Below are 26,371 nucleotides of genomic sequence, written 5' to 3'. Positions count from 1 at the left end.
AAAAATCATGGGAAAAAGTTAGCATGTAATGTGGAATAAAAATGTTGATGAGCCTACTGCACGAGGTATTCCCATCCGGTCTCCCATGCAAGTAGTAACCACGCCCGCATCGGCTTAGCTTCAGTGATCGGACGAGAACTGGTGTATTTTGCAATGGCTTGGCAGTAGGCTGAATGTTCGTCCGAATTGTATGTCGTTTAATGCTTCGGCTATGCAAACAATCCCGGGAAAATGTTAGTATGTACGGTGGAATAAAAATGTTGATGAGCCTAATGCACGTAGTTTTCCCAGCCGGTCACCATGCAAGTACTAACCACGCCGGATGCAGCTTAACTTCAGTGATCGGACGAGAACTTGTGTATTCTGCAATGGTTTGGCAGTAGGCTGAATAATCGTCGGAATTGGATGTCATTAAATGCTTCTGCTAGGCAAAAAATCATGGGAAAAATTAGTATGTACGGTGGAATAAAAATGTTGATAAGCCTACTGCACGTGGTATTCCCAGCAGGTCTCTCATGCTAGTACTAGCCACGCCCGATGCAGCTTAACTTCATTGATCGGACGAGAAATGGTGTATTCTGAAATGGTTTGGCAGTAGGCTGAATATTCATCGGAATTGGATGTCATTTAATGCTTCGGCTAAGCAAAAAATCTCGGAAAAAAGTTAGTAAGTAATGTGGAATAAAAATGTTGATGAGCGTACTGCACGTGGTATTCCCAGCCGGTCTCACATCCAAGTACTAACCACGCCCGATGCAGCTTAACTTCAGTGATTGGACGAGAACGGGTGTATTCTGCAATGGTTTGGCAGTAGGCTGAATATTCGTCGGAATTGGATGTAATTTAATACTTCGGCTAGGCAACAAATCCCGGGAAATATGGTATGTACGGTGGAATAAAAATGTTGATAAGCCTACTGCACGTGGTATTCCCAGCCAGTCTCCCATGCAAGTACTAACCATGCCCTATGCAGATTAACTTCAATGATCAGACGAGAACTGGTGTATTCTGCATTGGTTTGGCAGTAGGCTGAATATTCGTCGCAATTGGATGTCATTTAATGCTTCGTCTAGGCAAAAAATCATGGGAAAAAGTTAGTATGTAATGTGGACTAAAAATGTTCACCATCCGACTGCACGTGGTATTCCCAGCCGGTCTCGCATGCAAGTACTAACCACGCCCGATGCAGCTTAACTTCAGTGATCGGACGCGAACTGGTGTATTCTGCAATGGTTAGGCAGTAGGCTGAATATTCTACCGAATTGTATGTCATTTAATCCTTCGTCAAGGCAAAAAATCATTGGAAAAAGTTAGCATGTAATGTGGAATAAAAATGTTGATGAGCCTACTGCACGAGGTATTCCCCGCCGGTCTCTCATGCAAGTACTAACCACGCCCGATGCGGCTTAGCTTCAGTGATCGGACGAGAACTGGTGTATTCTGCAATGGTTTGGCAGTAGGCTGAATATTTGTCGGAATTGGATTTCAATTAATGCTTCGGCTAGGCAAAAAATCACGGGAAAAAGTTGGTATGTATGGTGGAATAAAAATATTGATAAGCCTACTGCACGTGGTATTCCCAGCCAGTCTCCCATTCAAATACTAACCACGCCCGATGCAGCTTAACTTCAGTGATCGGACGAGAACAGGTGTATTCTGCAATGGTTTGGCAGTAGGCTGAATATTCATCCTAATTGTATGTCATTTAATGCTTCGTCTAGGCAAAAATTCATGGGAAAAAGTTAGCATGTAATGTGGAATAAAAATGTTGATGAGCCTACTGCACGAGGTATTCCCAGCCGGTCTCCCGTGCAAGTACTAACCACGCCCGATGCGGCTTAGCTTCAGTGATCGGACGAGAACTGGTGTATTCTGCAATGGTTTGGCAGTAGGCTGATTATTTGTCGGAATTGGATTTCAATTAATGCTTCAGCTAGGCAAAAATTCACGGGAAAAAGATAGCATGTACGGTGGAATAAAAATATTGATAAGCCTACTGCACGTGGTATTCCCAGCAGGTCTCCCATGCAAGTACTAACCACGCCCGATGCAGCTTAACTTCAGTGATCGGACGAGAACTGGTGTAATTTGCAATGGTTTGGCAGTAGACTGAATATTCTTCGGAATTGGATGTAATTTAATACTTCGGCTAGGCAACAAATCCCGGAAAAACGTTGGTATGTACGGTGGAATAAAAATGTTGATGAGCGTACTGCACGTGGTATTCCCAGCCGGTCTCACATCCAAGTACTAACCACGCCCGATGCAGCTTAACTTCAGTTATCAGACGAGAACGGGTGTATTCTGCAATGGTTTGGCAGTAGGCTGAATATTCGTCGGAATTGGATGTAACTTAATACTTCGGCTAGACAAAAAATCCCGGCAAAAAGTTAGTATGTACGGTGGAATAAAAATGTTGATGAGCCTAATGCACGTGGTATTCCCAGCTGGTCTCCCATGCAAGTAGTAACCACGCTCGATGCAGCTTAACTTCAGTGATCGGACGAATACTGGTGTATTTTGCAATGGCTTGGCAGTAGGCTGAATGTTCGTCCGAATTGTATGTCGTTTAATGCTTCGGCTATGCAAACAATCCCGGGAAAATGTTAGTATGTACGGTGGAATAAAAATGTTGATGAGCCTAATGCACGTAGTATTCCCAGCCGGTCTCCCATGTAAGTACTAACCACACCCGATGCAGCTTAACTTCAGTGATCGGACGAGAACTGGTGTATTCTGCAATGGTTTGGCAGTAGGCTGAATATTCGTCCTAATTGTATGTCATTTAATGCTTCGTCTAGGCAAAAAATCATGGGAAAAAGTTAGCATGTAATGTGGAATAAAAATGTTGATGAGCCTACTGCACGAGGTATTCCCATCCGGTCTCCCATGCAAGTAGTAACCACGCCCGCATCGGCTTAGCTTCAGTGATCGGACGAGAACTGGTGTATTTTGCAATGGCTTGGCAGTAGGCTGAATGTTCGTCCGAATTGTATGTCGTTTAATGCTTCGGCTATGCAAACAATCCCGGGAAAATGTTAGTATGTACGGTGGAATAAAAATGTTGATGAGCCTAATGCACGTAGTTTTCCCAGCCGGTCACCATGCAAGTACTAACCACGCCGGATGCAGCTTAACTTCAGTGATCGGACGAGAACTTGTGTATTCTGCAATGGTTTGGCAGTAGGCTGAATAATCGTCGGAATTGGATGTCATTAAATGCTTCTGCTAGGCAAAAAATCATGGGAAAAATTAGTATGTACGGTGGAATAAAAATGTTGATAAGCCTACTGCACGTGGTATTCCCAGCAGGTCTCTCATGCTAGTACTAGCCACGCCCGATGCAGCTTAACTTCATTGATCGGACGAGAAATGGTGTATTCTGAAATGGTTTGGCAGTAGGCTGAATATTCATCGGAATTGGATGTCATTTAATGCTTCGGCTAAGCAAAAAATCTCGGGAAAAAGTTAGTAAGTAATGTGGAATAAAAATGTTGATGAGCGTACTGCACGTGGTATTCCCAGCCGGTCTCACATCCAAGTACTAACCACGCTAGATGCAGCTTAACTTCAGTGATTGGACGAGAACGGGTGTATTCTGCAATGGTTTGGCAGTAGGCTGAATATTTGTCGGAATTGGATGTAATTTAATACTTCGGCTAGGCAAAAAATCCCTGGAAAAGTTAGTACGTACGGTTGTATAAAAATGTTGATGAGCCTAATGCACGTGGTATTCCCAGCCGGTCTCCCATGCAAGTACTAACCACGCCAGATGCAGCTTTACTTCAGTGATCAGACGAGAACTGGTGTATTCTGCAATGGTTTGGCAGTAGGCTGAATATTCGTCCGAATTGTATGTAATTTAATACTACGGCTAGGTAACAAATCCCGGGAAAAAGTTGGTATGTACGGTGAAATAAAATTGTTGATAAGCCTACTGCACGTGGTATTCCCAGCCGGTCTCCAATGCAAGTACTAACCATGCCCGATGCAGATTAACTTCAGTAATCGGACGTGAACTGGTGTACTCTGCTTTGGTTTGGCAGTAGGCTGAATATTCGTCGAAATTGGATGTCATTTAATGCTTCGGCTAGGCAAAAAATCATGGAAAAATGTTAGTATGTACGATGGAATGAAAATGTTCATCAGCCTACTGCACGTGGTATTCCCTGCCGGTCTCCCATGCAAGTACTAACCACGCCCGATGCAGCTTAACTTCAGTGATCGGACGAGAACTGGTGTATTCTGCAATGGTTTGGCAGTAGGCTGAATACTCGTCGGAATTGGATGTCATTTAATGCTACGGCTAGGCAAAAAATCATGGGAAAAAGTTAGTATGTAATGTGGAATAAAATGTTGCTGAGCCTACTGCACGTGGTATTCCCAGCAGGTCTCTCATGCTAGTACTAGCCACGCCCGATGCAGCTTAACTTCATTGATTGGACGAGAACTGGTGTATTCTGAAATGTTTTGGCAGTAGTCTGAATATTCATCGGAATTGGATGTCATTTAATGCTTCGGCTAAGCAAAAAATCTCGGGAAAAATTTAGTATGTACGGTGGAATAAAAATGTTGATGAGCCTAATGCACGTAGTATTCCCAGCCGGTCTCCCATGCAAGTACTAACCACACCCGATGCAGCTTAACTTCAGTGATCGGACGGAAACTGGTGTATTCTGCAATGGTTTGGCAGTAGGCTGAATATTCGTCCGAATTGTATGTCATTTACTGCTTCGTCTAGGCAAAAAATCATGGGAAAAAGTTAGTATGTAATGTGGAATACAAATGTTGATGAGCCTACTGCACGTGGTATTCCCAGCTGGTCTCCCGTGCAAGTACTAACCACGCCCGATGCGGGTTAACTTCAGTAATCGGACGAGAACTGGTGTATTCTGCAATGGTTTGGCAGTAGGCTGAATAGTTGTCAGAATTGGATGTAATTTAATACTTCGGCTAGGCAACAAATCCCGAGAAAAAGTTGGTATGTACGGTGGAATAAAAATGTTGATAAGCCTACTGCACGTGGTATTCCCAGCAGGTCTCCCATGCAAGTACTAACCATGCCCGATGCAGATTAACTTCAGTGATCAGACGAGAACTGGTGTATTCTGCATTGGTTTGGCAGTAGGCTGAATATTCTTCGCAATTGGATGTCATTTAATGCTTCGGCTAGGCAAAAATTCATGGAAAAAAGTTAGTATGTACGGTGGAATAAAAATGTTCATCAGCCTACTGCACGTGGTATTCCCAGCCGGTCTCCCATGCAAGTACTAACCACGCCCGATGCAGCTTAACTTCAGTGATCGGACGAGAACTGGTGTATTCTGCAATGGTTTGGCCGTAGGCTGAATACTCGTCGGAATTGGATGTAATTTAATACTTCGGCTAGGCAACAAATGCCGGGAAAAAGTTGGTATGTACGGTGGAATAAAAATGTTGATAAACCTACTGCACGTTGTATTCCCAACTGATCTCCCATGCAAGTACTAAGCATGCCCGATGCAAATTAACTTCAGGTATCGGACGAGAGCTGGTGTATTCAGCATCGGTTTGGCAGTAGGCTGAATTTTCGTCGCAATTGGATGTCATTTAATGCTTCGGCTAGGCAAAAAATCATGGAAAAAGTTAGTATGTACGATGGAATAAAAATGTTCATCAGCCTACTGCACGTGGTATTCCCAGCCAGTCTCCCATGCAAGTACTGACCACGCCCGATGCAGCTTAACTTCAGTGATCGGACGAGAACAGGTGTATTCTGCAATGTTTTGGCAGTAGGCAGAATATTCGTCGGAATTGGATGTCATTTAATGCTACGGCTAAGCAAAAAAATCATAGGAAAAAGTTAGTATGTAATGTGGAATAATAATGTTGATGAGCCTACTGCACGTCGTATTCCCAGCCGGTCTCTCATGCATGTACTAACCACGCCCGATGCAGCTAAACTTCAGGGATCGGACGAGAACGGGTGTATTCTGCAATGGCTTGGCAGTAGGCTGAATGTTCGTCCGAATTGTATGTCGTTCAATGCTTCGGCTATGCAAACAATCCCGGGAAAAATTTAGTATGTACGGTGGAATAAAAATGTTGATGAGCCTAATGCACGTAGTATTCCCAGCCGGTCTCCCATGCAAGTACTAACCACACCCGATGCAGCTTAACTTCAGTGATCGGACGAGAACTGGTGTATTCTGCAATGGTTTGGCAGTAGGCTGAATATTCGTCCTAATTGTATGTCATTTAATGCTTCGTCTAGGCAAAAAAATCATGGGAAAAAGTTAGCATGTAATGTGGAATAAAAATGTTGATGAGCCTACTGCACGAGGTATTCCCAGCCGGTCTCCCGTGCAAGCACTAACCACACCCGATGCGGCTTAGCTTCAGTGATCGGACGAGAACTGGTGTATTCTGCAATGGTTTGGCAGTAGGGTGAACATTTGTCAGAATTGGATGTAATTTAATACTTCTGCTAGGCAACAAATCCCGGGAAAAAAGTTGGTATGTACGGTGGAATAAAAATGTTGATGAGCGTACTGCATGTGGTATTCCCAGCCGGTCTCACATCCAAGTACTAACCACGCCCGATGCAGCTTAACTTCAGTGATCGGACGAGAACGGGTGTATTCTGCAATGGTTTAGCAGTAGGCTGAATATTCGTCGGAATTGGATGTAACTTAATGCTTCGGCTATGCAAACAATCCCGGGAAAATGTTAGTATGTACGGTGGAATAAAAATGTTGATGAGCCTAATGCACGTAGTATTCCCAGCAGGTCTCCCATGCAAGTACTAACCATGCCCGATGCAGATTAACTTCAGTGATTAGACGAGAACTGGTGTATATTGCATTGGTTTGGCAGTAGGCTGAATATTCGTCGCAATTGGATGTCATTTAATGCTTCGGCTAGGCAAAAATTCATGGAAAAAAGTTGGTATGTACGGTGGAATAAAAATGATCATCAGCCTACTGCACGTGGTATTCCCAGCCGGTCTCCCATGCAAGTACTAACCACGCCCGATGCAGCTTAACTTCAGTGATCGGACGAGAACTGGTGTATTCTGCAATGGTTTGGCCGTAGGCTGAATAGTCGTCGGAATTGGATGTAATTTAATACTTCGGCTAGGCAACAAATGCCGGGAAAAAGTTGGTATGTACGGTGGAATAAAAATGTTGATAAACCTACTGCACGTTGTATTCCCAACTGATCTCCCATGCAAGTACTAAGCATGCCCGATGCAAATTAACTTCAGGTATCGGACGAGAGCTGGTGTATTCAGCATCGGTTTGGCAGTAGGCTGAATTTTCGTCGCAATTGGATGTCATTTAATGCTTCGGCTAGGCAAAAAATCATGGAAAAAGTTAGTATGTACGATGGAATAAAAATGTTCATCAGCCTACTGCACGTGGTATTCCCAGTCAGTCTCCCATGCAAGTACTGACCACGCCCGATGCAGCTTAACTTCAGTGATCGGACGAGAACAGATGTATTCTGCAATGTTTTGGCAGTAGGCAGAATATTCGTCGGAATTGCATGTCATTTAATGCTACGGCTAGGCAAAAAATCCCAGGGAAAAGTTAGTATGTAATGTGGACTAAAAATGTTCATCATCCTACTGTACGTGATATTCCCAGCCGGTCTCCCATGCAAGTACTAACCACGCCCGATGCAGCTTAACTTCAGTGATCGAACGAGAACTGGTGTATTCTGCAATGGTTAGGCAGTAGGCTGAATATTCTACCGAATTGTATGTCATTTAATCCTTCGTCAAGGCAAAAAATCATTGGAAAAAGTTAGCATGTAATGTGGAATAAACATGTTGATGAGCCTACTGCACGAGGTATTCCCCGCCGGTCTCTCGTGCAAGTACTAACGACGCCCGATGCGGCTTAGCTTCAGTGATCGGACGAGAACTGGTGTATTCTGCAATGGTTTGGCAGTAGGCTGAATATTTGTCGGAATTGGATTTCAATTAATGCTTCGGCTAGGCAAAAAATCACGGGAAAAAGTTGGTATGTACGGTGGAATAAAAATATTGATAAGCCTACTGCACGTGGTATTCCCAGCCGGTCTCCCATTCAATTACTAACCATGCCCGATGCAGATTAACTTCAGTGATCGGACGAGAACTGGTGTATTCTGCATTGGTTTGGCAGTAGGCTGAATATTCTTCGCAATTAGATGTCATTTAATGCTTCGCCTAGGCAAAACATCATGGGAAAAAGTTGGTACGTATGGTGGAATTAAAATGTTGATGAGCCTAATGCACGTGGTATTCCCAGCCGGTCTCCATGCAAGTACTAACCACGCCAGATGCAGCTTAACTTCAGTGATCGGACGAGAACTGGTGTATTCTGCAATGGTTTGGCAGTAGGCTGAATATTCATCCTAATTGTATGTCATTTAATGCTTTGTCTAGGCAAAAAATCATGGGAAAAAGTTAGCATGTAATGTGGAATAAAAAAGTTGATGAGCCTACTGCACGAGGTATTCCCAGCCAGTCTCCCGTGCAAGTACTAACCACGCCCGATGCGGCTTAGCTTCAGTGATCGGACGATTACTGGTGTATTCTGCAATGGTTTGGCAGTAGGCTGATTATTTGTCGGAATTGGATTTCAATTAATGCTTTTGCTAGGCGTAAATTCACGGGAAAAAGAAAGCATGTACGGTGGAATAAAAATATTGATAAGCCTACAGCACGTGGTATTCCCAGCAGGTCTCCAATGCAAGTACTAACCACGCCCGATGCAGCTTAACTTCAGTGATAGGACGAGAACGGGTGTATTCTGCAATGGTTTGGCAGTAGGCTGAATATTCGTCGGAATTGGATGTAACTTAATGCTTCGGCTAGGCAAAAAATCCCGGGAAAAGTTAGTACGTACGGTGGTATAAAAATGTTGATGAGCCTAATGCACGTGGTATTCCCAGCCGGTCTCCCATGCAAGTACTAACCACGCCAGATGCAGCTTAACTTCAGTGATCGGACGAGAACTGGTGTATTCTGCAATGGTTAGGCAGTAGGCTGAATATTCGACCGAATTGTATGTCATTTAATGCTTCGTCTAGGCAAAAAATCATTGGAAAAAGTTAGCATGTAATGTGGAATAAAAATGTTGATGAGCCTTCTGCACGAGGTATTCCCCGCCGGTCTCTCGTGCAAGTACTAACCACGCCCGATGCGGCTTAGCTTCAGTGATCGGACGAGAACTGGTGTAATTTGCAATGGTTTGGCAGTAGACTGAATATTCGTCCGAATTGTATGTCGTTTAATGCTTTGGCTATGCAAACAATCCCGGGAAAAATTTAGTATGTACGGTGGAATAAAAATGTTGATGAGCCTAATGCACGTAGTATTCCCAGCCGGTCTCCCATGCAAGTACTAACCACACCCGATGCAGCTTAACTTCAGTGATCGGACGAGAACTGGTGTATTCTGAAATGGTTTGGCAGTAGGCTGAATATTCGTCCTAATTGTATGTTATTTAATGCTTCGTCTAGGCAAAAAATCATGGGAAAAAGTTAGCATGTAATGTGGAATAAAAATGTTGATGAGCCTACTGCACGAGGTATTCCCAGCCGGTCTCCTGTGCAAGTACTAACCACGCCCGATGCGGCTTAGCTTCAGTGATCGGACGAGAACTGGTGTATTCTGCAATGGTTTGGCAGTAGGCTGATTATTTGTCGGAATTGGATTTCAATTAATGCTTCAGCTAGGCAAAAATTCACGGGAAAAAGATAGCATGTACGGTGGAATAAAAATATTGATAAGCCTACTGCACGTGGTATTCCCAGCAGGTCTCCCATGCAAGTACTAACCACGCCCGATGCAGCTTAACTTCAGTGATCGGACGAGAACTGGTGTAATTTGCAATGGTTTGGCAGTAGACTGAATATTCTTCGGAATTGGATGTAATTTAATACTTCGGCTAGGCAACAAATCCCGGAAAAACGTTGGTATGTACGGTGGAATAAAAATGTTGATGAGCGTACTGCACGTGGTATTCCCAGCCGGTCTCACATCCAAGTACTAACCACGCCCGATGCAGCTTAACTTCAGTGATCAGACGAGAACGGGTGTATTCTGCAATGGTTTGGCAGTAGGCTGAATATTCGTCGGAATTTGATGTAACTTAATACTTCGGCTAGACAAAAAATCCCGGGAAAAAGTTAGTATGTACGGTGGAATAAAAATGTTGATGAGCCTAATGCACGTGGTATTCCCAGCTGGTCTCCCATGCAAGTAGTAACCACGCTCGATGCAGCTTAACTTCAGTGATCGGACAAGAACTGGTGTATTTTGCAATGGCTTGGCAGTAGGCTGAATGTTCGTCCGAATTGTATGTCGTTTAATGCTTCGGCTATGCAAACAATCCCGGGAAAATGTTAGTATGTACGGTGGAATAAAAATGTTGATGAGCCTAATGCACGTAGTATTCCCAGCCGGTCTCCCATGTAAGTACTAACCACACCCGATGCAGCTTAACTTCAGTGATCGGACGAGAACTGGTGTATTCTGCAATGGTTTGGCAGTAGGCTGAATATTCGTCCTAATTGTATGTCATTTAATGCTTCGTCTAGGCAAAAAATCATGGGAAAAAGTTAGCGTGTAATGTGGAATAAAAATGTTGATGAGCCTACTGCACGAGGTATTCCCATCCGGTCTCCCATGCAAGTAGTAACCACGCCCGCATCGGCTTAGCTTCAGTGATCGGACGAGAACTGGTGTATTTTGCAATGGCTTGGCAGTAGGCTGAATGTTCGTCCGAATTGTATGTCGTTTAATGCTTCGGCTATGCAAACAATCCCGGGAAAATGTTAGTATGTACGGTGGAATAAAAATGTTGATGAGCCTAATGCACGTAGTTTTCCCAGCCGGTCTCCATGCAAGTACTAACCACGCCGGATGCAGCTTAACTTCAGTGATCGGACGAGAACTTGTGTAATTTGCAATGGTTTGGCAGTAGACTGAATATTCTTCGGAATTGGATGTAATTTAATACTTCGGCTAGGCAACAAATCCCGGAAAAACGTTGGTATGTACGGTGGAATAAAAATGTTGATGAGCGTACTGCACGTGGTATTCCCAGCCGGTCTCACATCCAAGTACTAACCACGCCCGATGCAGCTTAACTTCAGTGATCAGACGAGAACGGGTGTATTCTGCAATGGTTTGGCAGTAGGCTGAATATTCGTCGGAATTGGATGTAACTTAATACTTCGGCTAGACAAAAAATCCCGGGAAAAAGTTTGTATGTACGGTGGAATAAAAATGTTGATGAGCCTAATGCACGTGGTATTCCCAGCTGGTCTCCCATGCAAGTAGTAACCACGCTCGATGCAGCTTAACTTCAGTGATCGGACAAGAACTGGTGTATTTTGCAATGGCTTGGCAGTAGGCTGAATGTTCGTCCGAATTGTATGTCGTTTAATGCTTCGGCTATGCAAACAATCCCGGGAAAATGTTAGTATGTACGGTGGAATAAAAATGTTGATGAGCCTAATGCACGTAGTATTCCCAGCCGGTCTCCCATGTAAGTACTAACCACACCCGATGCAGCTTAACTTCAGTGATCGGACGAGAACTGGTGTATTCTGCAATGGTTTGGCAGTAGGCTGAATATTCGTCCTAATTGTATGTCATTTAATGCTTCGTCTAGGCAAAAAATCATGGGAAAAAGTTAGCGTGTAATGTGGAATAAAAATGTTGATGAGCCTACTGCACGAGGTATTCCCATCCGGTCTCCCATGCAAGTAGTAACCACGCCCGCATCGGCTTAGCTTCAGTGATCGGACGAGAACTGGTGTATTTTGCAATGGCTTGGCAGTAGGCTGAATGTTCGTCCGAATTGTATGTCGTTTAATGCTTCGGCTATGCAAACAATCCCGGGAAAATGTTAGTATGTACGGTGGAATAAAAATGTTGATGAGCCTAATGCACGTAGTTTTCCCAGCCGGTCTCCATGCAAGTACTAACCACGCCGGATGCAGCTTAACTTCAGTGATCGGACGAGAACTTGTGTATTCTGCAATGGTTTGGCAGTAGGCTGAATAATCGTCGGAATTGGATGTCATTAAATGCTTCTGCTAGGCAAAAAATCATGGGAAAAATTAGTATGTATGGTGGAATAAAAATGTTGATAAGCCTACTGCACGTGGTATTCCCAGCAGGTCTCTCATGCTAGTACTAGCCACGCCCGATGCAGCTTAACTTCATTGATCGGACGAGAAATGGTGTATTCTGAAATGGTTTGGCAGTAGGCTGAATATTCATCGGAATTGGATGTCATTTAATGCTTCGGCTAAGCAAAAAATCTCGGGAAAAAGTTAGTAAGTAATGTGGAATAAAAATGTTGATGAGCGTACTGCACGTGGTATTCCCAGCCGGTCTCACATCCAAGTACTAACCACGCCCGATGCAGCTTAACTTCAGTGATTGGACGAGAACGGGTGTATTCTGCAATGGTTTGGCAGTAGGCTGAATATTCGTCGGAATTGGATGTAATTTAATACTTCGGCTAGGCAAAAAAGCCCTGGAAAAGTTAGTACGTACGGTTGTATAAAAATGTTGATGAGCCTAATGCACGTGGTATTCCCAGCCGGTCTCCCATGCAAGTACTAACCACGCCAGATGCAGCTTTACTTCAGTGATCGGACGAGAACTGGTGTATTCTGCAATGGTTTGGCAGTAGGCTGAATATTCATCCTAATTGTATGTCATTTAATGCTTCGTCTAGGCAAAAAATCATGGGAAAAAGTTAGCATGTAATGTGGAATAAAAATGTTGATGAGCCTACTGCACGAGGTATTCCCTGCCGGTCTCCCGTGCAAGTACTAACCACGCCCGATGTGGCTTAGCTTCAGTGATCGGACGAGAACTGGTGTAATTTGCAATGGTTTGGCAGTAGACTGAATATTCGTCGGAATTGGATGTAATTTAATACTTCGGCTAGGCAACAAATCCCGGGAAAAAGTTGGTATGTACGGTGGAATAAAAATGTTGATGAGCGTACTGCACGTGGTATTCCCAGCCGGTCTCACATCCAAGTACTAACCACGCCCGATGCAGCTTAACTTCAGTGATCGGACGAGAACGGGTGTATTCTGCAATGGTTTGGCAGTAGGCTGAATATTCGTCGGAATTGGATGTAACTTAATACTTCGGCTAGGCAAAAAATCCCGGGAAAAAGTTAGTATGTACGGTGGAATAAAAATGTTGATGAGCCTAATGCACGTGGTATTCCCAGTCGGTCTCCCATGCAAGTACTAACCACGCTCGATGCAGCTTAACTTCAGTGATCGGACGAGAACTGGTGTATTTTGCAATGGCTTGGCAGTAGGCTGAATATTCGTCCTAATTGTATGTCATTTAATGCTTCGTCTAGGCAAAAAATCATGGGAAAAAGTTAGCATGTAATGTGGAATAAAAATGTTGATGAGCCTACTGCTCGAGGTATTCCCAGCCGGTCTCCCGTGCAAGTACTAACCACGCCCGATGCGGCTTAGCTTCAGTGATCAGACGAGAACTGGTGTATTCTGCAATGGTTTGGCAGTAGGCTGATTATTTGTCGGAATTGGATTTCAATTAATGCTTCAGCTAGGCAAAAATTCACGGGAAAAAGATAGCATGTACGGTGGAATTAAAATATTGATAAGCCTACTGCACGTGGTATTCCCAGCAGGTCTCCCATGCAAGTACTAACCACGCCCGATGCAGCTTAACTTCAGTGATCGGACGAGAACTGGTGTAATTTGCAATAGTTTGGCAGTAGACTGTATATTAGTCGAAATTGGATGTAATTTAATACTTCGGCTAGGGAACAAATCCCGGGAAAAAGTTGGTATGTACGGTGGAATAAAAATGTTGATGAGCGTACTGCACGTGGTATTCCCAGCCGGTCTCACATCCAAGTACTAACCACGCCCGATGCAGCTTAACTTCAGTGATCGGACGAGAACGGGTGTATTCTGCAATGGTTTGGCAGTAGGCTGAATATTCGTCGGAATTGGATGTAACTTAATACTTCGGCTAGGCAAAAAATCCCGGGGAAAATTTAGTATGTACGGTGGAATAAAAATGTTGATGAGCCTTATGCACGTGGTATTCCCAGCCGGTCTCCCATGCAAGTAGTAACCACGCCCGATGCAGCTTAACTTCAGTGATTGGACGAGAACGGGTGTATTCTGCAATGGTTTGGCAGTAGGCTGAATGTTTGTCGGAATAGGATGTAATTTAATACTTCGGCTAGGCAAAAAATCCCGGGAAAAGTTAGTACGTACAGTGGTATAAAAATGTTGATGAGCCTAATGCACGTTGTATTCCCAACTGATCTCCCATGCAAGTACTAAGCATGCCCGATGCAAATTAACTTCAGGTATCGGACGAGAGCTGGTGTATTCAGCATCGGTTTGGCAGTAGGCTGAATTTTCGTCGCAATTGGATGTCATTTAATGCTTCGGCTAGGCAAAAAATCATGGAAAAAGTTAGTATGTACGATGGAATAAAAATGTTCATCAGCCTACTGCACGTGGTATTCCCAGCCAGTCTCCCATGCAAGTACTGACCACGCCCGATGCAGCTTAACTTCAGTGATCGGACGAGAACAGGTGTATTCTGCAATGTTTTGGCAGTAGGCAGAATATTCGTCGGAATTGGATGTCATTTAATGCTACGGCTAAGCAAAAAAATCATAGGAAAAAGTTAGTATGTAATGTGGAATAATAATGTTGATGAGCCTACTGCACGTCGTATTCCCAGCCGGTCTCTCATGCATGTACTAACCACGCCCGATGCAGCTAAACTTCAGGGATCGGACGAGAACGGGTGTATTCTGCAACGGTTTGGCAGTAGGCTGAACATTCGTCGGAATTGGATGTAACTTAATACTTCGGCTAGGCAAAAAATCCCGGGAAAAAGTTAGTATGTACGGTGGAATAAAAATGATGATGAGCCTAATGCACGTGGTATTCCCAGCCGGTCTCCCATGCAAGTAATAACCACGCTCGATGCAGCTTAACTTCAGTGATCGGACGAGAACTGGTGTATTTTGCAATGGCTTGGCAGTAGGCTGAATGTTCGTCCGAATTGTATGTCGTTCAATGCTTCGGCTATGCAAACAATCCCGGGAAAAATTTAGTATGTACGGTGGAATAAAAATGTTGATGAGCTTAATGCACGTAGTATTCCAAGCCGGTCTCCCATGCAAGTACTAACCACACCCGATGCAGCTTAACTTCAGTGATCGGACGAGAACTGGTGTATTCTGCAATGGTTTGGCAGTAGGCTGAATATTCGTCCTAATTGTATGTCATTTAATGCTTCGTCTAGGCAAAAAAATCATGGGAAAAAGTTAGCATGTAATGTGGAATAAAAATGTTGATGAGCCTACTGCACGAGGTATTCCCAGCCGGTCTCCCGTGCAAGCACTAACCACACCCGATGCGGCTTCGCTTCAGTGATCGGACGAGAACTGGTGTATTCTGCAATGGTTTGGCAGTAGGGTGAACATTTGTCAGAATTGGATGTAATTTAATACTTCTGCTAGGCAACAAATCCCGGGAAAAAAGTTGGTATGTACGGTGGAATAAAAATGTTGATGAGCGTACTGCATGTGGTATTCCCAGCCGGTCTCACATCCAAGTACTAACCACGCCCGATGCAGCTTAACTTCAGTGATCGGACGAGAACGGGTGTATTCTGCAATGGTTTAGCAGTAGGATGAATATTCGTCGGAATTGGATGTAACTTAATACTTCGGCTAGGCAAAAAATCCCGGGAAAAATTTAGTTTGTACGGTGGAATAAAAATGTTGATGAGACTAATGCACGTGGTATTCCCAGCCGGTCTCCCATGCAAGTAGTAACCACGCTCGATGCAGCTTAACTTCAGTGATCGGACGAGAACTGGTGTATTTTGCAATGGCTTGGCAGTAGGCTGAATGTTCGTCCGAATTGTATGTCGTTTAATGCTTCGGCTATGCAAACAATCCCGGGAAAATGTTAGTATGTACGGTGGAATAAAAATGTTGATGAGCCTAATGCACGTAGTATTCCCAGCAGGTCTCCCATGCAAGTACTAACCATGCCCGATGCAGATTAACTTCAGTGATCAGACGAGAACTGGTGTATATTGCATTGGTTTGGCAGTAGGCTGAATATTCGTCGCAATTGGATGTCATTTAATGCTTCGGCTAGGCAAAAATTCATGGAAAAAAGTTAGTATGTACGGTGGAATAAAAATGATCATCAGCCTACTGCACGTGGTATTCCCAGCCGGTCTCCCATGCAAGTACTAACCACGCCCGATGCAGCTTAACTTCAGTGATCGGACGAGAACTGGTGTATTCTGCAATTGTTTGGCCGTAGGCTGAATACTCGTCGGAATTGGATGTAATTTAATACTTCGGCTAGGCAACAAATGCCGGGAAAAAGTTGGTATGTACGGTGGAATAAAAATGTTGATAAACCTACTGCACGTTGTATTCCCAACTGATCTCCCATGCAAGTACTAAGCATGCCCGATGCAAATTAACTTCAGGTATCGGACGAGAGCTGGTGTATTCAGCATCGGTTTGGCAGTAGGCTGAATTTTCGTCGCAATTGGATGTCATTTAATGCTTCGGCTAGGCAAAAAATCATGGAAAAAGTTAGTATGTACGATGGAATAAAAAAGTTCATCAGCCTACTGCACGTGGTATTCCCAGCCAGTCTCCCATGCAAGTACTGACCACGCCCGATGCAGCTTAACTTCAGTGATCGGACGAGAACAGGTGTATTCTGCAATGTTTTGGCAGTAGGCAGAATATTCGTCGGAATTGGATGTCATTTAATGCTACGGCTAAGCAAAAAAATCATAGGAAAAAGTTAGTATGTAATGTGGAATAATAATGTTGATGAGCCTACTGCACGTCGTATTCCCAGCCGGTCTCTCATGCATGTACTAACCACGCCCGATGCAGCTAAACTTCAGGGATCGGACGAGAACTGTGTGTTCTGCAATGGTTTGGCAGTAGGCTGAATATTTGTCAGAATTGGATGTCGTTTAACGTTTCGGCTAGGCAAAAAATCCCAGGGAAAAGTTAGCATGTACGGTGGAATAAAAATGTTGATAAGCCTACTGCACGTGGTATTCCCAGCCGGTCTCCAATGCAAGTACTAACCACGCCCGATGCAGATTAACTTCAGTGATAGGACGAGAACGGGTGTATTCTGCAACGGTTTGGCAGTAGGCTGAACATTCGTCGGAATTGGATGTAACTTAATACTTCGGCTAGGCAAAAAATCCCGGGAAAAAGTTAGTATGTACGGTGGAATAAAAATGATGATGAGCCTAATGCACGTGGTATTCCCAGCCGGTCTCCCATGCAAGTAATAACCACGCTCGATGCAGCTTAACTTCAGTGATCGGACGAGAACTGGTGTATTTTGCAATGGCTTGGCAGTAGGCTGAATGTTCGTCCGAATTGTATGTCGTTTAATGCTTCGGCTATGCAAACAATCCCGGGAAAAATTTAGTATGTACAGTGGAATAAAAATGTTGATGAGCCTAATGCACGTAGTATTCCCAGCCGGTCTCCCATGCAAGTACTAACCACACCCGATGCAGCTTAACTTCAGTGATCGGACGAGAACTGGTGTATTCTGCAATGGTTTGGCAGTAGGCTGAATATTCGTCCTAATTGTATGTCATTTAATGCTTCGTCTAGGCAAAAAATCATGGGAAAAAGTTAGCATGTAATGTGGAATAAAAATGTTGATGAGCCTACTGCACGAGGTATTCCCAGCCGGTCTCCCGTGCAAGTACTAACCACGCCCGATGCGGCTTAGCTTCAGTGATCGGACGAGAACTGGTGTATTCTGCAATGGTTTGGCAGTAGGCTGAATATTTGTCAGAATTGGATGTAATTTAATACTTCTGCTAGGCAACAAATCCCGGGAAAAAGTTGGTATGTACGGTGGAATAAAAATGTTGATGAGCGTACTGCACGTGGTATTCCCAGCCGGTCTCACAACCAAGTACTAACCACGCCCGATGCAGCTTAACTTCAGTGATCGGACGAGAACGGGTGTATTCTGCAATGGTTTAGCAGTAGGCTGAATATTCGTCGGAATTGGATGTAACTTAATACTTCGGCTAGGCAAAAAATCCCGGGAAAAATTTAGTCTGTACGGTGGAATAAAAATGTTGATGAGACTAATGCACGTGGTATTCCCAGCCGGTCTCCCATGCAAGTAGTAACTACGCTCGATGCAGCTTAACTTCAGTGATCGGACGAGAACTGGTGTATTTTGCAATGGCTTGGCAGTAGGCTGAATGTTCGTCCGAATTGTATGTTGTTTAATGCTTCGGCTATGCAAACAATCCCGGGAAAATGTTAGTATGTACGGTGGAATAAAAATGTTGATGAGCCTAATGCACGTAGTATTCCCAGCCGGTCTCCCATGCAAGTACTATCCACGCCGGATGCAGCTTAACTTCAGTGATCGGACGAGAACTTGTGTATTCTGCAATGGTTTGGCAGTAGGCTGAATATTCGTCGGAATTGGATGTCATTAAATGCTTCTGCTAGGCAAAAAATCATGGGAAAAAGTTAGTATGTACGGTGGAATAAAAATGTTGATAAGCCTACTACACGTGGTATTCCCAGCAGGTCTCTCATGCTAGTACTAGCCACGCCCGATGCAGCTTTACTTCATTGATCGGACGAGAACTGGTGTATTCTGAAATGTTTTGGCAGTAGGCTGAATATTCATCGGAATTGGATGTCATTTAATGCTTCGGCTAAGCAAAAAATCTCGGGAAAATGTTAGTAAGTAATGTGGAATAAAAATGTTGATGAGCGTACTGCACATGGTATTCCCAGCCGGTCTCACATCCAAGTACTAACCACGCCCGATGCAGCTTAACTTCAGTGATTGGACGAGAACGGGTGTATTCTGCAATGGTTTGGCAGTAGGCTGAATATTTGTCGGAATAGGATGTAATTTAATACTTCGGCTAGGCAAAAAATCCCGGGAAAAGTTAGTACGTACGGTGGTATAAAAATGTTGATGAGCCTAATGCACGTGGTATTCCCAGCCGGTCTCCCATGCAAGTATTAACCACGCCAGATGCATCTTAACTTTAGTGATCGGACGAGAACTGGTGTATTCTGCAATGGTTTGGCAGTAGGCTGAATATTCGTCCGAATTGTATGTCATGTAATGCTTCGGCTAGGCAACAAATCCCGGGAAAAAGTTGGTATGTACGGTGAAATAAAAATGTTGATAAGCCTACTGCACGTGGTATTCCCAGCCGGTCTCCCATGCAAGTACTAACCATGCCCGATGCAGATTAACTTCAGTGATCGGACGAGAACTGGTGTATTCTACACTGGTTTGACAGAAGTCTGAATATTCGTCAGAATTAGATGTCGTTTAATGCTTCGACTAGGCAAAAAATCCCGGGGAAAAGTTAGTATGTACTATGGAATAAAAGTGTTGATGAGAAAACTGCACGTGGTATTCCCAGCAGATCTCCCATGTAAGTACTAACCACGCCCGATGCAGCTTAACTTCAGCGATCGGACGAGAACTGGTGTACTCTGCTTTGGTTTGGCAGTAGGCTGAATATTCGTCGAAATTGGATGTCATTTAATGCTTCGGCTAGGCAAAAAATCATGGAAAAATTTTAGTATGTACGATGGAATAAAAATGTTCATCAGCCTACTGCACGTGGTATTCCCTGCTGGTCTCCCATCCAAGTACTAACCACGCCCGATGCAGCTTAACTTCAGTGATCGGACGAGAACTGGTGTATTCTGCACTGGTTTGGCAGTAGGCTGAATATTCGTCCGAATTGTATGTCATTTAATGCTTCGTCTAGGCAAAAAATCATGGGAAAAAGTTAGTATATAATGTGGAATAAAAATGTTGATGAGCCTACTGCACGTGGTATTCCCAGCTGGTCTCCTGTGCAAGTACTAACCACCCCCGATGCGGCTTAACTTCAGTAATCGGACGAGAACTGGTGTATTCTGCAATGGTTTGGCAGTAGACTGAATATTTGTCAAAATTGGATGTAATTTAATACTTCGGCTAGGCAGTAGGCTGAATTTTCGTCGCAATTGGATGTCATTTAATGCTTCGGCTAGGCAAAAAATCATGGAAAAAGTTAGTATGTACGATGGAATAAAAAAGTTCATCAGCCTACTGCACGTGGTATTCCCAGCCAGTCTCCCATGCAAGTACTGACCACGCCCGATGCAGCTTAACTTCAGTGATCGGACGAGAACAGGTGTATTCTGCAATGTTTTGGCAGTAGGCAGAATATTCGTCGGAATTGGATGTCATTTAATGCTACGGCTAAGCAAAAAAATCATAGGAAAAAGTTAGTATGTAATGTGGAATAATAATGTTGATGAGCCTACTGCACGTCGTATTCCCAGCCGGTCTCTCATGCATGTACTAACCACGCCCGATGCAGCTAAACTTCAGGGATCGGACGAGAACTGTGTGTTCTGCAATGGTTTGGCAGTAGGCTGAATATTTGTCAGAATTGGATGTCGTTTAACGTTTCGGCTAGGCAAAAAATCCCAGGGAAAAGTTAGCATGTACGGTGGAATAAAAATGTTGATAAGCCTACTGCACGTGGTATTCCCAGCCGGTCTCCAATGCAAGTACTAACCACGCCCGATGCAGATTAACTTCAGTGATAGGACGAGAACGGGTGTATTCTGCAACGGTTTGGCAGTAGGCTGAACATTCGTCGGAATTGGATGTAACTTAATACTTCGGCTAGGCAAAAAATCCCGGGAAAAAGTTAGTATGTACGGTGGAATAAAAATGATGATGAGCCTAATGCACGTGGTATTCCCAGCCGGTCTCCCATGCAAGTAATAACCACGCTCGATGCAGCTTAACTTCAGTGATCGGACGAGAACTGGTGTATTTTGCAATGGCTTGGCAGTAGGCTGAATGTTCGTCCGAATTGTATGTCGTTTAATGCTTCGGCTATGCAAACAATCCCGGGAAAAATTTAGTATGTACGGTGGAATAAAAATGTTGATGAGCCTAATGCACGTAGTATTCCCAGCCGGTCTCCCATGCAAGTACTAACCACACCCGATGCAGCTTAACTTCAGTGATCGGACGAGAACTGGTGTATTCTGCAATGGTTTGGCAGTAGGCTGAATATTCGTCCTAATTGTATGTCATTTAATGCTTCGTCTAGGCAAAAAATCATGGGAAAAAGTTAGCATGTAATGTGGAATAAAAATGTTGATGAGCCTACTGCACGAGGTATTCCCAGCCGGTCTCCCGTGCAAGTACTAACCACGCCCGATGCGGCTTAGCTTCAGTGATCGGACGAGAACTGGTGTATTCTGCAATGGTTTGGCAGTAGGCTGAATATTTGTCAGAATTGGATGTAATTTAATACTTCTGCTAGGCAACAAATCCCGGGAAAAAGTTGGTATGTACGGTGGAATAAAAATGTTGATGAGCCTACTGCACGTGGTATTCCCAGTCGGTCTCCCATGCAAGTACTAACCACGCCCGATACAGCTTAACTTCAGTGATCGGACGAGAACTGGTGTATTCTGCAATGGGTTGGCAGTAGGCTGAATATTCGTCGGAATTGGATGTCGTTTAATGCTTCGGTTAGGCAAAAAAACATGGGAAAATGTTAGTATGTAATGTGGAATAAAAATGTTGATGAGCGTACTGCACGTGGTATTCCCAGCCGGTCTCACAACCAAGTACTAACCACGCCCGATGCAGCTTAACTTCAGTGATCGGACGAGAACGGGTGTATTCTGCAATGGTTTAGCAGTAGGCTGAATATTCGTCGGAATTGGATGTAACTTAATACTTCGGCTAGGCAAAAAATCCCGGGAAAAATTTAGTCTGTACGGTGGAATAAAAATGTTGATGAGACTAATGCACGTGGTATTCCCAGCCGGTCTCCCATGCAAATAGTAATCACGCTCGATGCAGCTTAACTTCAGTGATCGGACGAGAACTGGTGTATTTTGCAATGGCTTGGCAGTAGGCTGAATGTTCGTCCGAATTGTATGTCGTTTAATGCTTCGGCTATGCAAACAATCCCGGGAAAATGTTAGTATGTACGGTGGAATAAAAATGTTGATGAGCCTAAAGCACGTAGTATTCCCAGCCGGTCTCCCATGCAAGTACTAACCACGCCGGATGCAGCTTAACTTCAGTGATCGGACGAGAACTTGTGTATTCTGCAATGGTTTGGCAGTAGGCTGAATATTCGTCGGAATTGGATGTCATTAAATGCTTCTGCTAGGCAAAAAATCATGGGAAAAAGTTAGTATGTACGGTGGAATAAAAATGTTGATAAGCCTACTACACGTGGTATTCCCAGCAGGTCTCTCATGCTAGTACTAGCCACGCCCGATGCAGCTTTACTTCATTGATCGGACGAGAACTGGTGTATTCTGAAATGTTTTGGCAGTAGGCTGAATATTCATCGGAATTGGATGTCATTTAATGCTTCGGCTAAGCAAAAAATCTCGGGAAAATGTTAGTAAGTAATGTGGAATAAAAATGTTGATGAGCGTACTGCACATGGTATTCCCAGCCGGTCTCACATCCAAGTACTAACCACGCCCGATGCAGCTTAACTTCAGTGATTGGACGAGAACGGGTGTATTCTGCAATGGTTTGGCAGTAGGCTGAATATTTGTCGGAATAGGATGTAATTTAATACTTCGGCTAGGCAAAAAATCCCGGGAAAAGTTAGTACGTACGGTGGTATAAAAATGTTGATGAGCCTAATGCACGTGGTATTCCCAGCCGGTCTCCCATGCAAGTACTAACCACGCCAGATGCATCTTAACTTTAGTGATCGGACGAGAACTGGTGTATTCTGCAATGGTTTGGCAGTAGGCTGAATATTCGTCCGAATTGTATGTCATGTAATGCTTCGGCTAGGCAACAAATCCCGGGAAAAAGTTGGTATGTACGGTGAAATAAAAATGTTGATAAGCCTACTGCACGTGGTATTCCCAGCCGGTCTCCCATGCAAGTACTAACCATGCCCGATGCAGATTAACTTCAGTGATCGGACGAGAACTGGTGTATTCTACACTGGTTTGACAGAAGTCTGAATATTCGTCAGAATTAGATGTCGTTTAATGCTTCGACTAGGCAAAAAATCCCGGGGAAAAGTTAGTATGTACTATGGAATAAAAGTGTTGATGAGAAAACTGCACGTGGTATTCCCAGCAGGTCTCCCATGTAAGTACTAACCACGCCCAATGCAGCTTAACTTCAGCGATCGGACGAGAACTGGTGTACTCTGCAATGGTTTGGCAGTAGGCTGAATATTCGTCGGAATTGGATGTAATTTAATACTATGGCTAGGCAACAAATCCCGGGAAAAAGTTGGTATGTACGGTGAAATAAAATTGTTGATAAGCCTACTGCACGTAGTATTCCCAGCCGGTCTCCCATGCAAGTACTAACCATGCCCGATGCAGATTAACTTCAGTAATCGGACCTGAACTGGTGAAATCTGCTTTGGTTTGGCAGTAGGCTGAATATTCGTCGAAATTGGATGTCATTTAATGCTTCGGCTAGGCAAAAAATCATGGAAAAATTTTAGTATGTACGATGGAATAAAAATGTTCATCAGCCTACTGCACGTGGTATTCCCTGCCGGTCTCCCATCCAAGTACTAACCACGCCCGATGCAGCTTAACTTCAGTGATCGGACGAGAACTGGTGTATTCTGCAATGGTTTGGCAGTAGGCTGAATATTCGTCCGAATTGTATGTCATTTAATGCTTCGTCTAGGCAAAAAATCATGGGAAAAAGTTAGTATATAATGTGGAATAAAAATGTTGATGAGCCTACTGCACGTGGTATTCCCAGCTGGTCTCCTGTGCAAGTACTAACCACCCCCGATGCGGCTTAACTTCAGTAATCGGACGAGAACTGGTGTATTCTGCAATGGTTTGGCAGTAGACTGAATATTTGTCAAAATTGGATGTAATTTAATACTTCGGCTAGGCAACAAATCCCGAGAAAAAGTTGGTATGTACGGTGGAATAAAAATGTTGATAAGCCTACTGCACGTGGTATTCCCAGCAGGTCTCCCATGCTAGTACTAACCATGCCCGATGCAGATTAACTTCAGTGATCAGACGAGAACTGGTGTATTCTGCATTGGTTTGGCAGTAGGCTGAATATTCGTCGCAATTGGATGTCATTTAATGCTTCGGCTAGGCAAAAATTCATGGAAAAAAGTTAGTATGTACGGTGGAATAAAAATGTTCATCAGCCTACTGCACGTGGTATTCCCAGCCGGTCTCCCATGCAAGTACTAACCACGCCCGATGCAGCTTAACTTCAGTGATCGGACGAGAACTGGTGTATTCTGCAATGGTTTGGCCGTAGGCTGAATACTCGTCGGAATTGGATGTAATTTAATACTTCGGCTAGGCAACAAATGCCGGGAAAAAGTTGGTATGTACGGTGGAATAAAAATGTTGATAAACCTACTGCACGTTGTATTCCCAAATGATCTCCCATGCAAGTACTAAGCATGCCCAATGCAAATTAACTTCAGGTATTGGACGAGAGCTGGTGTATTCAGCATTGGTTTGGCAGTAGGCTGAATTTTCGTCGCAATTGGATGTCATTTAATGCTTCGGCTAGGCAAAAAATCATGGAAAATGTTAGTATGTACGATGGAATAAAAATGTTCATCAGCCTACTGCACGTGGTATTCCCAGCCAGTCTCCCATGCAAGTACTAACCACGCCCGATGCAGCTTAACTTCAGTGATCGGACGAGAACAGGTGTATTCAGCAATGGTTTGGCAGTAGGCAGAATATTCGTCGGAATTGGATGTCATTTAATGCTACGGCTAGGCAAAAAAATCATAGGAAAAAGTTAGTATGTAATGTGGAATAAAAATGTTCATCAGCCTACTGCACGTGGTATTCCCAGCCAGTCTCCCATGCAAGTACTAACCACGCCCGATGCAGCTTAACTTCAGTGATCGGACGAGAACTGGTGTGTTCTGCAATGGTTTGGCAGTAGGCTGAATATTTGTCAGAATTGGATGTCGTTTAACGTTTCGGCTAGGCAAAAAATCCCGGGGAAAAGTTAGCATGTACGGTGGAATAAAAATGTTGATAAGCCTACTGCACGTGGTATTCCCAGCCGGTCTCCCATGCAAGTACTAACCACGCCCGATGCAGCTTAACTTCAGCGATCAGACGAGAACTGGTGTACTCTGCAATGGTTTGGCAGTAGGCTGAATATTTGTCGGAATTGGATGTAATTTAATACTTCGGCTAGGCAACAAATCCCGGGAAAAAGTTGGTATGTACGGTGAAATAAAAATGTTGATAAGCCAACTGCACGTGGTATTCCCAGCCGGTCTCCCATGCAAGTACTAACCATGCCCGATGCAGATTAACTTCAGTGATCGGACGAGAACTGGCGTATTCGGCATTGGTTTAGCAGTAGGCTGAATATTCGACGCAATTGGATGTCATTTAATGCTTCGGCTAGGCAAAAATTCATGGAAAAAAGTTAGTATGTACGGTGGAATAAAAATGTTCATCAGCCTACTGCACGTGGTATTCCCAACTGATCTCCCACGCAAGTACTAAGCATGCCCGATGCAAATTAACTTCAGGTATCGGACGAGAGCTGGTGTATTCAGCATCGGTTTGGCAGTAGGCTGAATTTTCGTCGCAATTGGATGTCATTTAATGCTTCGGCTAGGCAAAAAATCATGGAAAAAGTTAGTATGTACGATGGAATAAAAATGTTCATCAGCGTACTGCACGTGGTATTCCCAGCCAGTCTCCCATGCAAGTACTAACCACGCCCGATGCAGCTTAACTTCAGTGATCGGACGAGAACAGGTGTATTCTGCAATGGTTTGGCAGTAGGCAGAATATTCATCGGAATTGGATGTCATTTAATGCTACGGCTAGGCAAAAAAATCATAGGAAATAGTTAGTATGTAATGTGGAATAAAAATGTTGATGAGCCTACTGCACGTCGTATTCCCAGCCGGTCTCTCATGCATGTACTAACCACGCCCGGTGCAGCTTAACTTCAGGGATCGGACGAGAACTGTGTGTTCTGCAATGGTTTGGCAGTAGGCTGAATATTTGTCAGAATTGGATGTCGTTTAACGTTTCGGCTAGGCAAAAAATCTCGGGGAAAAGTTAGCATGTACGGTGGAATAAAAATGTTGATAAGCCTACTGCACGTGGTATTCCCAGCCGGTCTTCCATGCAAGTACTAACCACGCCCGATGCAGCTTAACTTCAGCGATCGGACGAGAACTTGTGTACTCTGCAATGGTTTGGCAGTAGGCTGAATATTTGTCGGAATTGGATGTAATTTA

At 44.0% G+C, this 26,371-nt stretch overlaps 2 non-coding genes and 93 pseudogenes across 2 annotated transcripts; all 95 read right to left on the bottom strand.

The window, feature by feature from the left end:
• Positions 1 to 50: 50 nt before the first annotated feature.
• Positions 51 to 170, bottom strand: LOC146744069 (5S ribosomal RNA; annotated as a pseudogene).
• Positions 171 to 266: 96 nt separating this feature from the next.
• Positions 267 to 385, bottom strand: LOC146744068 (5S ribosomal RNA; annotated as a pseudogene).
• Positions 386 to 480: 95 nt separating this feature from the next.
• Positions 481 to 600, bottom strand: LOC146744067 (5S ribosomal RNA; annotated as a pseudogene).
• A 96-nt stretch (positions 601 to 696) lies between these two features.
• LOC146744066 (5S ribosomal RNA) lies at positions 697 to 816 on the bottom strand (annotated as a pseudogene).
• A 94-nt stretch (positions 817 to 910) lies between these two features.
• LOC146744065 (5S ribosomal RNA) lies at positions 911 to 1,030 on the bottom strand (annotated as a pseudogene).
• Positions 1,031 to 1,126: 96 nt separating this feature from the next.
• On the bottom strand, positions 1,127 to 1,246 carry LOC146744064 (5S ribosomal RNA; annotated as a pseudogene).
• Positions 1,247 to 1,342: 96 nt separating this feature from the next.
• On the bottom strand, positions 1,343 to 1,462 carry LOC146744063 (5S ribosomal RNA; annotated as a pseudogene).
• A 96-nt stretch (positions 1,463 to 1,558) lies between these two features.
• LOC146744062 (5S ribosomal RNA) lies at positions 1,559 to 1,678 on the bottom strand (annotated as a pseudogene).
• Positions 1,679 to 1,774: 96 nt separating this feature from the next.
• Positions 1,775 to 1,894, bottom strand: LOC146744061 (5S ribosomal RNA; annotated as a pseudogene).
• A 96-nt stretch (positions 1,895 to 1,990) lies between these two features.
• Positions 1,991 to 2,110, bottom strand: LOC146744060 (5S ribosomal RNA; annotated as a pseudogene).
• A 96-nt stretch (positions 2,111 to 2,206) lies between these two features.
• Positions 2,207 to 2,326, bottom strand: LOC146744059 (5S ribosomal RNA; annotated as a pseudogene).
• A 312-nt stretch (positions 2,327 to 2,638) lies between these two features.
• LOC146744058 (5S ribosomal RNA) lies at positions 2,639 to 2,758 on the bottom strand (annotated as a pseudogene).
• A 96-nt stretch (positions 2,759 to 2,854) lies between these two features.
• Positions 2,855 to 2,974, bottom strand: LOC146744057 (5S ribosomal RNA; annotated as a pseudogene).
• A 96-nt stretch (positions 2,975 to 3,070) lies between these two features.
• On the bottom strand, positions 3,071 to 3,189 carry LOC146744056 (5S ribosomal RNA; annotated as a pseudogene).
• Positions 3,190 to 3,284: 95 nt separating this feature from the next.
• Positions 3,285 to 3,404, bottom strand: LOC146744055 (5S ribosomal RNA; annotated as a pseudogene).
• Positions 3,405 to 3,715: 311 nt separating this feature from the next.
• LOC146744054 (5S ribosomal RNA) lies at positions 3,716 to 3,835 on the bottom strand (annotated as a pseudogene).
• A 96-nt stretch (positions 3,836 to 3,931) lies between these two features.
• LOC146744053 (5S ribosomal RNA) lies at positions 3,932 to 4,051 on the bottom strand (annotated as a pseudogene).
• Positions 4,052 to 4,147: 96 nt separating this feature from the next.
• LOC146744052 (5S ribosomal RNA) lies at positions 4,148 to 4,267 on the bottom strand (annotated as a pseudogene).
• Positions 4,268 to 4,578: 311 nt separating this feature from the next.
• Positions 4,579 to 4,698, bottom strand: LOC146744051 (5S ribosomal RNA; annotated as a pseudogene).
• A 96-nt stretch (positions 4,699 to 4,794) lies between these two features.
• LOC146744050 (5S ribosomal RNA) lies at positions 4,795 to 4,914 on the bottom strand (annotated as a pseudogene).
• Positions 4,915 to 5,010: 96 nt separating this feature from the next.
• Positions 5,011 to 5,130, bottom strand: LOC146744049 (5S ribosomal RNA; annotated as a pseudogene).
• Positions 5,131 to 5,226: 96 nt separating this feature from the next.
• LOC146744048 (5S ribosomal RNA) lies at positions 5,227 to 5,346 on the bottom strand (annotated as a pseudogene).
• Positions 5,347 to 5,657: 311 nt separating this feature from the next.
• On the bottom strand, positions 5,658 to 5,777 carry LOC146744047 (5S ribosomal RNA; annotated as a pseudogene).
• Positions 5,778 to 6,090: 313 nt separating this feature from the next.
• LOC146744046 (5S ribosomal RNA) lies at positions 6,091 to 6,210 on the bottom strand (annotated as a pseudogene).
• Positions 6,211 to 6,307: 97 nt separating this feature from the next.
• Positions 6,308 to 6,427, bottom strand: LOC146744045 (5S ribosomal RNA; annotated as a pseudogene).
• Positions 6,428 to 6,524: 97 nt separating this feature from the next.
• Positions 6,525 to 6,644, bottom strand: LOC146744044 (5S ribosomal RNA; annotated as a pseudogene).
• A 312-nt stretch (positions 6,645 to 6,956) lies between these two features.
• LOC146744043 (5S ribosomal RNA) lies at positions 6,957 to 7,076 on the bottom strand (annotated as a pseudogene).
• A 311-nt stretch (positions 7,077 to 7,387) lies between these two features.
• On the bottom strand, positions 7,388 to 7,507 carry LOC146744042 (5S ribosomal RNA; annotated as a pseudogene).
• Positions 7,508 to 7,603: 96 nt separating this feature from the next.
• On the bottom strand, positions 7,604 to 7,723 carry LOC146744041 (5S ribosomal RNA; annotated as a pseudogene).
• A 96-nt stretch (positions 7,724 to 7,819) lies between these two features.
• On the bottom strand, positions 7,820 to 7,939 carry LOC146744040 (5S ribosomal RNA; annotated as a pseudogene).
• A 96-nt stretch (positions 7,940 to 8,035) lies between these two features.
• On the bottom strand, positions 8,036 to 8,155 carry LOC146744039 (5S ribosomal RNA; annotated as a pseudogene).
• A 96-nt stretch (positions 8,156 to 8,251) lies between these two features.
• On the bottom strand, positions 8,252 to 8,370 carry LOC146744038 (5S ribosomal RNA; annotated as a pseudogene).
• Positions 8,371 to 8,466: 96 nt separating this feature from the next.
• On the bottom strand, positions 8,467 to 8,586 carry LOC146744037 (5S ribosomal RNA; annotated as a pseudogene).
• A 96-nt stretch (positions 8,587 to 8,682) lies between these two features.
• On the bottom strand, positions 8,683 to 8,802 carry LOC146744036 (5S ribosomal RNA; annotated as a pseudogene).
• A 95-nt stretch (positions 8,803 to 8,897) lies between these two features.
• On the bottom strand, positions 8,898 to 9,017 carry LOC146744035 (5S ribosomal RNA; annotated as a pseudogene).
• Positions 9,018 to 9,329: 312 nt separating this feature from the next.
• On the bottom strand, positions 9,330 to 9,449 carry LOC146744034 (5S ribosomal RNA; annotated as a pseudogene).
• A 96-nt stretch (positions 9,450 to 9,545) lies between these two features.
• Positions 9,546 to 9,665, bottom strand: LOC146744033 (5S ribosomal RNA; annotated as a pseudogene).
• Positions 9,666 to 9,761: 96 nt separating this feature from the next.
• On the bottom strand, positions 9,762 to 9,881 carry LOC146744032 (5S ribosomal RNA; annotated as a pseudogene).
• Positions 9,882 to 9,977: 96 nt separating this feature from the next.
• On the bottom strand, positions 9,978 to 10,097 carry LOC146744031 (5S ribosomal RNA; annotated as a pseudogene).
• Positions 10,098 to 10,409: 312 nt separating this feature from the next.
• LOC146744030 (5S ribosomal RNA) lies at positions 10,410 to 10,529 on the bottom strand (annotated as a pseudogene).
• A 96-nt stretch (positions 10,530 to 10,625) lies between these two features.
• Positions 10,626 to 10,745, bottom strand: LOC146744029 (5S ribosomal RNA; annotated as a pseudogene).
• A 311-nt stretch (positions 10,746 to 11,056) lies between these two features.
• On the bottom strand, positions 11,057 to 11,176 carry LOC146744028 (5S ribosomal RNA; annotated as a pseudogene).
• A 312-nt stretch (positions 11,177 to 11,488) lies between these two features.
• On the bottom strand, positions 11,489 to 11,608 carry LOC146744027 (5S ribosomal RNA; annotated as a pseudogene).
• A 96-nt stretch (positions 11,609 to 11,704) lies between these two features.
• LOC146744026 (5S ribosomal RNA) lies at positions 11,705 to 11,824 on the bottom strand (annotated as a pseudogene).
• Positions 11,825 to 12,134: 310 nt separating this feature from the next.
• LOC146744025 (5S ribosomal RNA) lies at positions 12,135 to 12,254 on the bottom strand (annotated as a pseudogene).
• A 96-nt stretch (positions 12,255 to 12,350) lies between these two features.
• On the bottom strand, positions 12,351 to 12,470 carry LOC146744024 (5S ribosomal RNA; annotated as a pseudogene).
• A 95-nt stretch (positions 12,471 to 12,565) lies between these two features.
• On the bottom strand, positions 12,566 to 12,685 carry LOC146744023 (5S ribosomal RNA; annotated as a pseudogene).
• Positions 12,686 to 12,781: 96 nt separating this feature from the next.
• LOC146744022 (5S ribosomal RNA) lies at positions 12,782 to 12,901 on the bottom strand (annotated as a pseudogene).
• A 96-nt stretch (positions 12,902 to 12,997) lies between these two features.
• Positions 12,998 to 13,117, bottom strand: LOC146744021 (5S ribosomal RNA; annotated as a pseudogene).
• Positions 13,118 to 13,213: 96 nt separating this feature from the next.
• On the bottom strand, positions 13,214 to 13,333 carry LOC146744020 (5S ribosomal RNA; annotated as a pseudogene).
• Positions 13,334 to 13,429: 96 nt separating this feature from the next.
• LOC146744019 (5S ribosomal RNA) lies at positions 13,430 to 13,549 on the bottom strand (annotated as a pseudogene).
• Positions 13,550 to 13,645: 96 nt separating this feature from the next.
• On the bottom strand, positions 13,646 to 13,765 carry LOC146744018 (5S ribosomal RNA; annotated as a pseudogene).
• A 96-nt stretch (positions 13,766 to 13,861) lies between these two features.
• Positions 13,862 to 13,981, bottom strand: LOC146744017 (5S ribosomal RNA; annotated as a pseudogene).
• A 526-nt stretch (positions 13,982 to 14,507) lies between these two features.
• Positions 14,508 to 14,627, bottom strand: LOC146744016 (5S ribosomal RNA; annotated as a pseudogene).
• A 313-nt stretch (positions 14,628 to 14,940) lies between these two features.
• On the bottom strand, positions 14,941 to 15,060 carry LOC146744015 (5S ribosomal RNA; annotated as a pseudogene).
• A 96-nt stretch (positions 15,061 to 15,156) lies between these two features.
• Positions 15,157 to 15,276, bottom strand: LOC146744014 (5S ribosomal RNA; annotated as a pseudogene).
• Positions 15,277 to 15,373: 97 nt separating this feature from the next.
• On the bottom strand, positions 15,374 to 15,493 carry LOC146744013 (5S ribosomal RNA; annotated as a pseudogene).
• Positions 15,494 to 15,590: 97 nt separating this feature from the next.
• Positions 15,591 to 15,710, bottom strand: LOC146744012 (5S ribosomal RNA; annotated as a pseudogene).
• A 312-nt stretch (positions 15,711 to 16,022) lies between these two features.
• LOC146744011 (5S ribosomal RNA) lies at positions 16,023 to 16,142 on the bottom strand (annotated as a pseudogene).
• Positions 16,143 to 16,238: 96 nt separating this feature from the next.
• Positions 16,239 to 16,358, bottom strand: LOC146744010 (5S ribosomal RNA; annotated as a pseudogene).
• Positions 16,359 to 16,669: 311 nt separating this feature from the next.
• On the bottom strand, positions 16,670 to 16,789 carry LOC146744009 (5S ribosomal RNA; annotated as a pseudogene).
• Positions 16,790 to 17,101: 312 nt separating this feature from the next.
• On the bottom strand, positions 17,102 to 17,221 carry LOC146744008 (5S ribosomal RNA; annotated as a pseudogene).
• Positions 17,222 to 17,317: 96 nt separating this feature from the next.
• Positions 17,318 to 17,437, bottom strand: LOC146744007 (5S ribosomal RNA; annotated as a pseudogene).
• Positions 17,438 to 17,533: 96 nt separating this feature from the next.
• Positions 17,534 to 17,653, bottom strand: LOC146744006 (5S ribosomal RNA; annotated as a pseudogene).
• Positions 17,654 to 17,749: 96 nt separating this feature from the next.
• On the bottom strand, positions 17,750 to 17,869 carry LOC146744005 (5S ribosomal RNA; annotated as a pseudogene).
• A 96-nt stretch (positions 17,870 to 17,965) lies between these two features.
• LOC146744004 (5S ribosomal RNA) lies at positions 17,966 to 18,085 on the bottom strand (annotated as a pseudogene).
• Positions 18,086 to 18,397: 312 nt separating this feature from the next.
• On the bottom strand, positions 18,398 to 18,517 carry LOC146744003 (5S ribosomal RNA; annotated as a pseudogene).
• A 312-nt stretch (positions 18,518 to 18,829) lies between these two features.
• Positions 18,830 to 18,949, bottom strand: LOC146744002 (5S ribosomal RNA; annotated as a pseudogene).
• Positions 18,950 to 19,044: 95 nt separating this feature from the next.
• Positions 19,045 to 19,164, bottom strand: LOC146744001 (5S ribosomal RNA; annotated as a pseudogene).
• A 96-nt stretch (positions 19,165 to 19,260) lies between these two features.
• Positions 19,261 to 19,380, bottom strand: LOC146744000 (5S ribosomal RNA; annotated as a pseudogene).
• A 96-nt stretch (positions 19,381 to 19,476) lies between these two features.
• Positions 19,477 to 19,596, bottom strand: LOC146743999 (5S ribosomal RNA; annotated as a pseudogene).
• A 96-nt stretch (positions 19,597 to 19,692) lies between these two features.
• On the bottom strand, positions 19,693 to 19,812 carry LOC146743998 (5S ribosomal RNA). The gene has a single exon (XR_014929616.1). It is a non-coding gene; the product is annotated as a 5S ribosomal RNA (ribosomal RNA).
• A 96-nt stretch (positions 19,813 to 19,908) lies between these two features.
• On the bottom strand, positions 19,909 to 20,028 carry LOC146743997 (5S ribosomal RNA; annotated as a pseudogene).
• A 147-nt stretch (positions 20,029 to 20,175) lies between these two features.
• On the bottom strand, positions 20,176 to 20,295 carry LOC146743996 (5S ribosomal RNA; annotated as a pseudogene).
• Positions 20,296 to 20,607: 312 nt separating this feature from the next.
• LOC146743995 (5S ribosomal RNA) lies at positions 20,608 to 20,727 on the bottom strand (annotated as a pseudogene).
• A 96-nt stretch (positions 20,728 to 20,823) lies between these two features.
• On the bottom strand, positions 20,824 to 20,943 carry LOC146743994 (5S ribosomal RNA; annotated as a pseudogene).
• A 96-nt stretch (positions 20,944 to 21,039) lies between these two features.
• Positions 21,040 to 21,159, bottom strand: LOC146743993 (5S ribosomal RNA; annotated as a pseudogene).
• Positions 21,160 to 21,255: 96 nt separating this feature from the next.
• Positions 21,256 to 21,375, bottom strand: LOC146743992 (5S ribosomal RNA; annotated as a pseudogene).
• Positions 21,376 to 21,471: 96 nt separating this feature from the next.
• LOC146743991 (5S ribosomal RNA) lies at positions 21,472 to 21,591 on the bottom strand (annotated as a pseudogene).
• A 96-nt stretch (positions 21,592 to 21,687) lies between these two features.
• Positions 21,688 to 21,807, bottom strand: LOC146743990 (5S ribosomal RNA; annotated as a pseudogene).
• Positions 21,808 to 22,119: 312 nt separating this feature from the next.
• Positions 22,120 to 22,239, bottom strand: LOC146743989 (5S ribosomal RNA; annotated as a pseudogene).
• Positions 22,240 to 22,551: 312 nt separating this feature from the next.
• Positions 22,552 to 22,671, bottom strand: LOC146743988 (5S ribosomal RNA; annotated as a pseudogene).
• A 95-nt stretch (positions 22,672 to 22,766) lies between these two features.
• Positions 22,767 to 22,886, bottom strand: LOC146743987 (5S ribosomal RNA; annotated as a pseudogene).
• Positions 22,887 to 22,982: 96 nt separating this feature from the next.
• Positions 22,983 to 23,102, bottom strand: LOC146743986 (5S ribosomal RNA; annotated as a pseudogene).
• Positions 23,103 to 23,198: 96 nt separating this feature from the next.
• Positions 23,199 to 23,318, bottom strand: LOC146743985 (5S ribosomal RNA; annotated as a pseudogene).
• Positions 23,319 to 23,630: 312 nt separating this feature from the next.
• On the bottom strand, positions 23,631 to 23,750 carry LOC146743984 (5S ribosomal RNA). The gene has a single exon (XR_014929631.1). It is a non-coding gene; the product is annotated as a 5S ribosomal RNA (ribosomal RNA).
• Positions 23,751 to 23,846: 96 nt separating this feature from the next.
• On the bottom strand, positions 23,847 to 23,966 carry LOC146743983 (5S ribosomal RNA; annotated as a pseudogene).
• Positions 23,967 to 24,062: 96 nt separating this feature from the next.
• On the bottom strand, positions 24,063 to 24,182 carry LOC146743982 (5S ribosomal RNA; annotated as a pseudogene).
• A 96-nt stretch (positions 24,183 to 24,278) lies between these two features.
• Positions 24,279 to 24,398, bottom strand: LOC146743981 (5S ribosomal RNA; annotated as a pseudogene).
• A 311-nt stretch (positions 24,399 to 24,709) lies between these two features.
• LOC146743980 (5S ribosomal RNA) lies at positions 24,710 to 24,829 on the bottom strand (annotated as a pseudogene).
• A 97-nt stretch (positions 24,830 to 24,926) lies between these two features.
• On the bottom strand, positions 24,927 to 25,046 carry LOC146743979 (5S ribosomal RNA; annotated as a pseudogene).
• A 96-nt stretch (positions 25,047 to 25,142) lies between these two features.
• On the bottom strand, positions 25,143 to 25,262 carry LOC146743978 (5S ribosomal RNA; annotated as a pseudogene).
• Positions 25,263 to 25,358: 96 nt separating this feature from the next.
• Positions 25,359 to 25,478, bottom strand: LOC146743977 (5S ribosomal RNA; annotated as a pseudogene).
• Positions 25,479 to 25,789: 311 nt separating this feature from the next.
• Positions 25,790 to 25,909, bottom strand: LOC146743976 (5S ribosomal RNA; annotated as a pseudogene).
• Positions 25,910 to 26,221: 312 nt separating this feature from the next.
• LOC146743975 (5S ribosomal RNA) lies at positions 26,222 to 26,341 on the bottom strand (annotated as a pseudogene).
• Positions 26,342 to 26,371: the final 30 nt, after the last annotated feature.

Source organism: Saccoglossus kowalevskii, chromosome 5, assembly GCF_978046115.1.
Source record: "Saccoglossus kowalevskii chromosome 5, keSacKowa6.1, whole genome shotgun sequence".
NCBI classification, from domain to species: domain Eukaryota; kingdom Metazoa; phylum Hemichordata; class Enteropneusta; family Harrimaniidae; genus Saccoglossus; species Saccoglossus kowalevskii.
This window is presented reverse-complemented; position numbering and strand designations above follow the sequence as displayed.